We start from the raw sequence: 11081 nt of genomic DNA, 5'->3' as shown, positions 1-11081 counted from the left end.
TTAAGTTTCAATTAAATGTTCATGAGAATTAAAAGAAATCGTTTATGAAATTCGGAAAAAGAGGTTGATGATTGCTGCCGGAAACAAAAGTGCATGTTGCTATAGACTCCGCCCGAGAACATAGGTTCGACACAGGTTAAATTTTGCATTTTTTATTAATCGAAAAACTATAAAGCTTTTAACGAGTTATTTAAAAAAAAATGAAATTGGGAAAAAATACCATTACATGAACTTCGTCCAACTTCTGCAAAGACAAATTTGAGACACCAAGACAGTCCTCTAAATGTAAAACGCGAAAGGAAATTTATGTTACGGAAGTACTCCGAAATAGATCATTTAAATGCGTCACTTCAGTAAGGTGCAATCATCAGTTTTAAAAGACTAAATACCAGTTAACGGAAATTCAATGATTTACCCCGCGATTTGTCCTGCTATTCATGGTATAAATGTCTTGATGAAAGCAATTCCTGTACTAGCGCAAGCCGGAACTTTTCGTCCGAATATAAACTTGTGAATGAAATGGAGGTAATTGAAAAACAAATCCCAAACAGCGACGAAAACCGTTTCATTGAATTAATAAAAACCCAGGATAATATTTGCCGTTTTCGCGGACGATCCAGGAGTTGATTTCTATATTTTAAAATGTATATATCTGGAGTCAAGATGACTAACTTGGGAAATAATTCTCAAGCTAAGGTTCAAGTAATCGAAGGGGTGTATTTCGACAACATATGTGCCAGGGAAATACAATTCTATTCAAATTTAACCAAGGGTAAAAATGTTCAATATATTTGTATTAGGGTTGAATTAAGATATAGAAAATATACAATGACAGATGATATCACACTGAATGCTATGCACCTTGAAAGTTAAACATCCTATGATAAAAAAAACCATGGAAAACCGTTTACATGTACTTCCATCCCATCTTTCCTTCTTGCATTAATTGCGACAGTACTGCATTTTTAGTTCAAAAAACTTTAAAAAGCGTAAACATTATCAAATCGATTTCCACAACCCGAGGTAATTTTTGATAAAATGACATCACAAAACGAACAGAACAAGAATTAACCAACAATGTAAAACCCTCTTCGACACCGCATTTTAAGTGTAACGTGTTGTAGGAGCATGGTGCCCAACGTTTGAAAGTAAATTAGAGCAATCAACACTTCAATTTACCCTAATTACAAAGAGACATGTAGTTTGCGCTTATTAAAAGGGAGATGAAATGCTTAGCTTGCAGTAGAGGTAAACTATAATAAAATAAACGGTACCAATTTTCTTGCACCAGATGCGCATTTCGACAATACATGTCTCTTCAGTGATGCTCGTGGCCAAAATATTTGCAATCCAAAGCTAATATAAAAGATGAAGAGCTATAATCCAAAAGGTCCAAAAAGTATAGCCAAATCCGTGAAAGGAATCAGAGCTTTGCATGAGGGAGATACATTCCTTAATTTATAATAATTTCTTATATTTTGTAACAGCAAATTTTAATAACACAGTAAATCCGTATTTTCATGCCAGTACTAATATTATTACTTATATTATAAATATTATCTATGTCGTTATAACGACATGTTATGTCGAAATTACGACATAGCGATGTCGTAATAACGACTTGATTCCAAAGAATTAGAATCGTAATAACGACATGATATGTCAAAATTACGACATGCTATGTCGTAATTACGACATAAATTGTTTTTTTGAATGGCCCTTATCGGCTTCCGTATAAAACGATGTACTACCACATTTACCATAGATATCTATGTATGTGTACATAAAGTTATGACGGAACTTAGCGATAATTTTTTTTCGTTACATATTTTAGGTAGTAAGATATGATACAGCGAGTTAACTCCCACACGGACAAGTTATCCGACTTGGTATATTGCTACTAAGTTTGAGTAAATTGTTTTTTTTACAAAATTGAAATCATCTCGTTTGACACAGATTCTGTGAGATGAATGCGTATGTCAAATTTGAGGTATAAGTGCTATAATGAGGCAGAGGAAGCCGTGACTATCTTTTCTATAATTTATTCTGAATGAGATATTAACAGAACCCAATCAGATCATTTTGGATTATTAATGGAAAAAAACATCATAAAGTTAAGTTGTTACGGAGCTCCCACATATACCAATTATCCAACCAGTTATAGTATAAAATGAATTGTAAAGGAGTCACTGATGATTCTCATGTAGACGAAACGCGCGTCTAGCGTACTAAATAACAATGGTTTCTTTGATAATTATGAACACCACTGGGTCGATGACAATGATTGTGGACATTTAGTCCCTGAGGGTATCACCAGCCAAGAAATCAGCACCCCGGTGTTGACATGAATATCAATTACAAGTTATGTTTGATAAATTTACGGTTAACAAAACTTTTTACAAAGTATTTTCTTATTCCAGGAATAAATTACTTTAGAAGTATTTGGCACAACTTTTTTGAAATTATGAGTTCTCAGTGCTCTTCAACTTTGTACTATTATTTCAAATAGTTATCAAAGGTACGAGGATTATAATTTAGTACGCCAGACGCGCGTTTCGTCTACATAAGACTCATCAGTGACGCTTATATCGAAATATGTATAAAGCCAAACAAGAACAAAGTTGAAGAGCATTTAAATCCAAAACATATTTTATTGTCTACAACATTGACAATAAAATAGTTACGGAGGTAAGATGTACAGATTTTGATAACAGGCAGGAAATAAACTCATCATAGATAAATCTCACCCAGAAGTGGCATCGACGCAGTGGTAGTGAATTAACTCACCAGAGATACCAAGACTAAATTTTGTATCTACGCCAGACGCACGTTTCGTCTACAAAAGACCAATCAGTGACGAAATCCAAAAAAGTTAAAAAGGTCAAATAAAGTATGAAGTTAAAAAGTATTTAGGACCGAAGTTCCTAAAATTAAGCTAAGGTAGTCTATGTCTGAGGTAGAAAAGCCTTAGTATGTCAAAAATTCAAAATGTTGTGAACAGTAAATTTATAGATATAACCATATCAATGATAATTCATGTCAGAACAAAAGTGCTGACTACTGGGCTGGTGATACCCTAATGGAAATAAATCTCAACCAGCAGTACCGTCACTCCAACACATACCAGGTGTATTCATCAAATGTCAATATAAATAAAATTGAACATGTATTATGCAGTACAGATGTTTGATTTTTTGGCAGTAAAAGATGGTTAGGTGTGGTCACTCCCATATATTTATCATAATTTCAGTATAAAAAAAGGAGTGAACGAGCAAATAATGAGTTGTATATCGTGATAACGCCCCTGCTTACTAGTAAATAATTCTTTTGGTACAGATGGGAGTTACAATCCTTCCAATCCTACTACTATGTACCATGGTATATTAATATATATATATATATACTAGAACACACCCGTCATATCGCAGGTCTGTGACTGAATTAAAAAAAAAGTATATAACTATGCGCAAGCCTTTTTTTAGTATTAGTACTATAGTATTGTAATCTGATAAAGTCATGCCGATTATAAGATACAGTTTTCTCTTCTTTCAAATCTTTTTGTTTGAATCCGTCGAACTGGAACTTATCAATTATTGGTAATATTAATTATTTGGAAAACAAAAACTCGCTGTTTTACGTCATACCCGCTAACAAATTGAAAACTGTACCTATACGCCTTATTTTTTGTCAAGATTTTTAGTATTCGTACTGTTATCTTAGAAAGTCTTACTGATTGAAATACTACAATAGGTAACAATTTTACAATTTAGTAGTGTCAACCCTGTGATTATGACCCGTTTATATAGCATATTAATTCTGAATACACTGTTTTGTGGTGCGCCTGTCAGATGCAACACGTACAAATAAGGTAAAAGGTAACAGGTGAATATACTATTGGTATCGGTATCGGACTCGACCCGGATTTTTAATTATTGGCAATATTAATTACATGGAAAATAAAAAGGCCTGGAGTGGTGTAATTTTTAATCTACATTAAATGTGCTGGTGAGTCTTTAGATATAGGAAGATGTGGTGTGAGTGCCAATGAGACAACTCTCCATCCAAATAACAATTTAAAAAATAAACCATTATAGGTTAAAGTTCGGCCTTCAACACGGAGCCTTGGCTCACAACGAACAACAAGCTATAAAGGGCCCCAAAATTATTAGTGTAAAACCATTCAAACGGGAAAACCAACGGTCTAATATATATAAACAAAACGAGAAACGAGAAACACGTATATATTACATAAACAAAAGACAACTACTGTACATCAGATTCCTGACTTTGTATACTTTATGACAAAAGAGATGATTTTAGCTTGCCAATTGTGAACTTACATATCTGAGAAGCAACATTGCAGCAGCGCCTACATACGGAGTATATATCTCCAGATTGATACGATATCCCCGTCTTTGTATTTCAAATCATGATTATCTTAATAGAGGTTTGCTACTTACAAGGAGACTGTTAAACAAGAGTTCCAAATTGTGAATTTCCCAACGTAATTGTTACGGACGCCATCATGGGTTGGTTGAACGTTATGGAATTACCGTTTCACAGATGATATCGTATGTGTTTCTAACGTCGTAAATACAATTGAACCTAACAAATTAGACTTTTTATACTGGGTTTGTCATAACATAAACAACACTTCAGGTGCCACATGTTGAGCAGGATCAGTTTATTATTCCCGAGCAAAAAGTAAAATCACAAAAATACTGAACTCAGAGGAAAATCAATACGGAAAGTCCATAATCACATGGCAAAATCAAATAACAAAACGCATCAAAAACGAACAGAGATCACCCCGAATTTTTGGTGTTGATCGTGTTGTGAAGTCTTTAGTTTTTCTATGATATGACATGTGTCTTGTTCATTTTCAACCTAGGCAGTGTCAGTTTATTCTCGATATATGAGTGACTGTCCCTCTGGTATATATATCTTTCGCCTGTCTTTTGTAGACAACAGAAACGCGTATCTGTCCCAAACATAAGATTTCAATCCTGATATCTATAATGATTTTCTTTACAACCACTTGGTCTATGTCAGTGTAAGTAGAGTTCACCGAGTGTATCACCTGCCGAGTAGTCAGAACTTTTGTGTTGACTTGAATTATCATCCATATATTCATAATTATAAATTAGCTGTTTACTAAACTTTGATTTTGTTTTGAAAATACTTTTCTACGTCAGCCATATATTGTCTTAGCTGTATTTGGAAAAAAAATTAGGAATTCAATGCTCTTCAATTTTTTTTGTAGACGAAACGTGCATCTGTTCCAAATATAAAAGTTTAACCCTGGTGTTTATTATGAGTTAATTTCCACATCCAGCCATGAATATTCATAACAACCAAAAAAAAATAAAATCAAATAGTTCAAAAAAAGAACTAAAAAAACTTTGACACCACTGTCCCAGAATAGTAGAGGGTTATGGTTCCGCTAACATGCTTAACCCCGCTGCATTCTGTATGGATTTGTGTGCCTGTCCCAAGTAAGGACAGTCTGAAACCAGGTTACAATAGAACAAAATAAATGAATTTTGTATTGTTTACTACTAAGCATAGTGACAACATTTTTAAAAGTTGATAGACACAAACAAAATTGCAGTTTTCTTCTCAATTACGAGGTGTTTTATTTTAAAAACACCATGTGCATAAGTTTTTAATTTATCTAGTACATAGTTAAGCAGAACAATTATATATCAAGTCGACGAAATGGGTATCTTTCAAGTTAGATGAAAAAAATGCATAACCTCCGATTTTCTTTGGAAAAAACTACCACGGACAGAAAACATATCAATCTATTAGTTCAGTAATTTTCGTGTCTGACCTGCCATTATGTGACTGAATTAAACAATCACAAATGGGTAACAATTGTATCGAAAAGAGAAAATCTAGTGCACCTTTTTATGTTACGGCGTGTTTGAGTTGAGTATTTTGTCTTGAAATCGTACAAAGTAAGAATATTTCATACATCGTCTCGCTTCAGATTCTATCATTTATTTATATTAAAGCTACAGGTTGGCTTTATAACACAAAAAAATCACAGCACTAAAAGATGAAGTATATGGGTCAAGTAAAATCCCTATCTAATGAGTCACAAAAACAGAGAAGGTGTGTTAGAAAAGCTATTTTTTACTGAAACTACTTGACGACAGTCTTTCAAGTTGGATGATGAAAATGCATATCTTCGAAAAATTCTATTTTTTTTGTGTGTGATAACTAGAGTTTATAGTCTTCATACACTAAACAAATCTAGTCTGCCCTTCCAGGAAATATTTAATTCCACCAGACAACCGATCAGACAAAAGTTTTAAGTTGAATAAATGCAGACAAGATTATTAACTGATGCTCATTAACTAGTTGATACATTTGTCTTTAAAAATACAACTGACATATAAGGATCGTAATGGTGCAATGTGGATAAATTTATCGGTTTCCAAAAGCAAAATTGGTAGCGCGTTATCCCTACAATGGCTTCCGTTTTAACGATTTTGAAAATGAACTTGCGTAATGGGGAGATAATTTTGACGAAGTAGAATCCTGACTGAGGAGCCTGTAATTAACTGATTGTCGTATGTTCATGCGGCACATATTTGATTTTCGTTCATTTTGTCCTTCATTAATTAGAAGTTGTTATTCTCTTTGTGACTTGTTTTGCTAGTGTCATTTTGGTGCCTTTTCGAGCCGACTATGGAGTATTAGTTTTATTATTGTTTAAAGCCGTAGAGTAAACTATATTTCCAATTTCCATGTCATTTTGTTTCTTGTGAAGAGTTGTCTAAATGGCAATGATACCGCATTTTATTGTTTATATTCAGTAAAAATAGACGACAAACTTATGATGCTATAAACTAGAAATTGAATATTGCGTATGGCATTGTCAAAGACGAACGGACGAAGAATTGTCTCAGTGATTTGTTCTTAATAACTAGCACATAATCAACTAAAAGAAGAAATAAATTATTTATTAATCAATAGAAAACAATAAGAAGAAAAAAACCAACAAACTATCAAAATGTATTTAAGCCCAAATAAATGTCCAAATAGCTGCTGGTAATTCGTCTATTCAGATTGCTTCACGTTATATCATAGATGCTAGAGTAAATTGAACTGATGCGTTGTTACGAATCAGCACCTGATTTCTCACAAAAAGAAAGTTCTCAAATATTAGATTTGCGTGTCTGTTAGTCGTTTTTTTTTAATTTCATAATCAATGTTTACAAATATAGGGTTAAGAATAGGGTTTAACCCCTCCACATTATTTATGTATGTTTCTGTCCCAAGTCGGGAGCCTGTAATTCAGTGGTTGTCGTTTTTTTATGTGTTACATATTTGTTTTTCATTCATTTTTTTTTACATAAATAAGGCCGTTAGTTTTCTCGTTTGAATTGTTTAAATTTGTCTTCTCGGGGCCTTTTATAGCTGACTGCGGTATGGGCTTTGCTCATTGTTGAAGAACGTACGGTGACCTATAGTTGTTCATGTTTGTGTCATTTTGGTCTTCATGTGGATAGTTGTCTCATATATGTAAGTAAGTTATACACCTCGTGATACGGCATTTCTTGATAAGAAACCATTCCGGCCTCCGGCTGACGGGAATTCTTATTTAGACATACCTATCCCTCGGTATATATCTATGATGTACACGACATTTCACAGCATAGTTGTACGTATATATGTTGCTGTATGGTATTCATGTTATTATATTGTTAAAACTGTAAGATTCACTTCTTCTCAAAGCAGCATTATGGTACTTGTGTGCAGGCTAGAACATGATAATTATTTAATTGTACCAAAAGAGTCGCCGAGCGTTTTGAATACTTTATAACTAACTGTCAAAAGTGGATAAACATCGTATTGCACTTACTAATGATTTTTAAACAATATGCAGACAAACTCAATCCTTCCTCTTTCTATGTGACATCATCAAGCATGGTCGCCTTTTTCTCTTTGTGGTAGTAGGAAATTTAAAGGAGGGGCAAGAAAATTTGACGACACAATCGAATATTTACTGAAACAGTAGTGAGATTAAACAAGGAAAAGGATGAATCGTGTAAGAATAAGAAAAATATTTGTATTACAAAACGGAAATTCAGATAACTAAATAAGTTACAATTCATTTATAATAAAATTGAGAATGGAAATGGGAAATGTGTCAAAGAGACAACAACCCGACTAAATAAAAAAAACAACAGCAGAAGGTCACCAACAGGTCTTTAATGTAGCGAGAAATTCCCGCACCCGGAGTCGTCCTTCAGCTGACCCCTAAACAAATATATACTAGTTCAGTGATAATCAACGCCATACTAATTTCCAAATTGTACACAAGAAACTAAAATTTAAATAATACAAGACTAACAAAGGCCAGACATACATGCAATATATTTTTTTGTTTTAGTCATAAGGTAATCAAAAGTCTAAATAGCGCTTTAAATGCATTTGATAGCTTATTACTCGATAAAAAACTGTAGCAATATAAAAATGGTAAACTTTGTTCAATAGTATTCACTTCAAATATGTTTTGGTCCACTGTATGGCGTAGGGTGATATTGCCTGATTGTAATGACAGTGAAAATGCAGCTGAAAAAAAGATTTAAAACATATTTTGAAACAGGTAAAATATACACATACATAAACGAACATACAGTTTGCCTTTTAAAAATAAATTGACTTTAAATAATTTTAATCAGAAAGGGTTGGATAGCAGCTTCTTTCTTCGAAATAAGATTGTCAACCAAGGCGAGGCAATATAGACAATATTTTCCGATGGGTGACCATTTGCTCTATCATCCGTTACTTTAAAATTGATAAGAAATGTGACAAAAGTGACGAGATGTATGTTATTTATGCTAACCCTCATGGCCAGCGAGAGAGAAAATGTTCTCCCCTCGTATTAACCAATCAGAATCTGGTATTTCATCGTAAGATTTATTACACAATTTATACCATTTAACATTTATACGTTATAAGAAATTTTGAACTTAGATAGCTATTTTGCGAGTTCTTCACAGTAATTAAATTTTCCTGCATTTCAAAGCTTTTTTGTTTAGAGTTGTACATGATTGTGCTAGCAATATGAACTTTATCCCTTCTCTTAAAAAAACCAATCAAAGTATGTGTTTAAAGTAAGTATACAATGAACTGGTTGCAGTTTTACTTTTGTAAGGCTAATTATATAATGATCAATAGATGAAGTTAATCTTTAAAACGATAAAAGAAAAATTACGAAGCTCTCGTTAGGCGATTTTTCTTTAGTATGGATGTTTTATATATTTCAGGGAAAAAATATTGGCCATCAAAGTAGCAAAATGTATTAATTAATGATATCGGCACATAGTTAAATTATGAGTACAAATTGTCTATGGGGGACAAACGTTGTCACTAAAAAACAAGTTAAAATATCAAAACTTCTATTTTGAGTATCGGTTCAGCATTATGAATTGAAATATGTAAAGTTAAATCTTAACGTCGACATAATTGTGTAAAGTTATATCGTAAAGACAACATAACTGTGTCAAAGTGGATCTTTTAGCCGACATAATTGTGTAATTTAAAACTAATTATTATATTAGTCAATACATCAAACTATATTTGTTGATTGGTAATACCAACATCTACATTTTTGTTTTTGATTAATGCGAGCAAAACTATCCTGACATATTAAAACTACGGAATCTTAATGCAGGTTCATTTTTGTTTTAATAACAAGAAGAAATAATAAGACTCTAAACCTAAGACGACCATCAGTTTTTTTGTTGTACATCCACATTACTGTCATTAAGCATGTTTATATCACCCCGTAAGTAAATGTTAAATATTGCCATAGATACATTTCTTTTTAGAATACGTACGATAACCTTGTTATGCGATGCTATTGTAATTAAACTGTAAGCTTATGAATATTTACGGACTGCTACATGATAGAACTGTTTAAAACTTTGCCTTTGACCAAAATCTTTTATGACTTGAAGAATATGGTCTTCGTTTCATTATGCAATGTACGTAAACTTATTTTTAAAGAGTAACAAAATCGTTTTCGATATGCAAAAGGCAAATCGGAAATTTCAGTTAAGATTGAATGCATATTGTAATGTATTTGAGAAGAAACATGGACAATTAATTGTATGTTTACAACCAATGCAAGCTAGCCCCAGACAGAAGTTGAAATAGTAAATGGTGGACCAAGGCAAATGTTAACTCTCATTGTTTAAACAAGGATGGTCGAAGTGAACTCTGTGCAAGACTCGTTTTAACATTATTTTAGTGGCTGATCTGTCTAAAGTTAAATGTTTTGCAATCATAAAATAATCCTATGACAAGCAATCTTTTTGTTTAGTAAATGATAGTCGTAATTTTTAGTCAGATTAAGCAACAGGATTTTCTTGAAACACTATTTATATAAATTAAAATCTGACCAGTACTATCAAGACACATCCACGCAAACAAGAACCCGGTTAGAATAGAAGTCATTATAATTGTCTTTGAAGTTGATAAGCGTATCTGCAAGAAAGAAAATTACCTGAATAATATGTATATACATATGATTCTTAAAGAGATAAAAATCCATAAGGGAACATCGTACATGCATACATTTAAACATATGTTTAAACATGCATTCATCTTTTTCAGTAAAAAAGTATCAACACAAATATAGGCCTCAAAAATAAATTTAAAAAATGAAAAAGTAAAACCTAACCAAATCAATCCCTCGATTATATCCAAGAAGTAAAAACACCATATGGCTTTGAACACTACGTGTGGTTAATAAACAGAAAAATATACCGGGAGTGAGTGTATCAATATTAGTTTATGTCAACGCGGGAGCTCTGACACTTTGCTTTAGACAAATCAAAACAATTTGAAAGCTTAGTATATTACATCATTAACGACATTTATGATGTAACAAAAGAAGATGTGGGATGTTTGCCAATGAGACAACTCTCCACAAGAGATGTTGGTTGATTATTTTATACTGAACTTACAAAATAAATGAATGTATGAAAAAGAATTCAGTATAATATTTGTGTAAACAAAACAGCGCAATACTACAAAATGTAAAGGAAAAAACAAAAAAG

The 11081-nt window shown here is 32.6% G+C and overlaps 1 protein-coding gene across 1 annotated transcript in view; it reads right to left on the bottom strand.

Moving 5' to 3' along the window:
- Nucleotides 1-8556: 8556 nt before the first annotated feature.
- Nucleotides 8557-11081, bottom strand: part of LOC134697276 (uncharacterized) — a 93756-nt gene continuing 91231 nt past the window's right edge. Inside the window, exon 3 of the transcript XR_010103092.1 lies at nucleotides 8557-8586. The gene's annotated coding sequence lies outside the window, so the exon portion shown is untranslated. The remainder of the gene's footprint in view (nucleotides 8587-11081) is intronic.

Source organism: Mytilus trossulus, chromosome 14 (genome assembly GCF_036588685.1).
Source record: "Mytilus trossulus isolate FHL-02 chromosome 14, PNRI_Mtr1.1.1.hap1, whole genome shotgun sequence".
NCBI classification, from domain to species: Eukaryota; Metazoa; Mollusca; class Bivalvia; order Mytilida; family Mytilidae; genus Mytilus; species Mytilus trossulus.
This window is presented reverse-complemented; position numbering and strand designations above follow the sequence as displayed.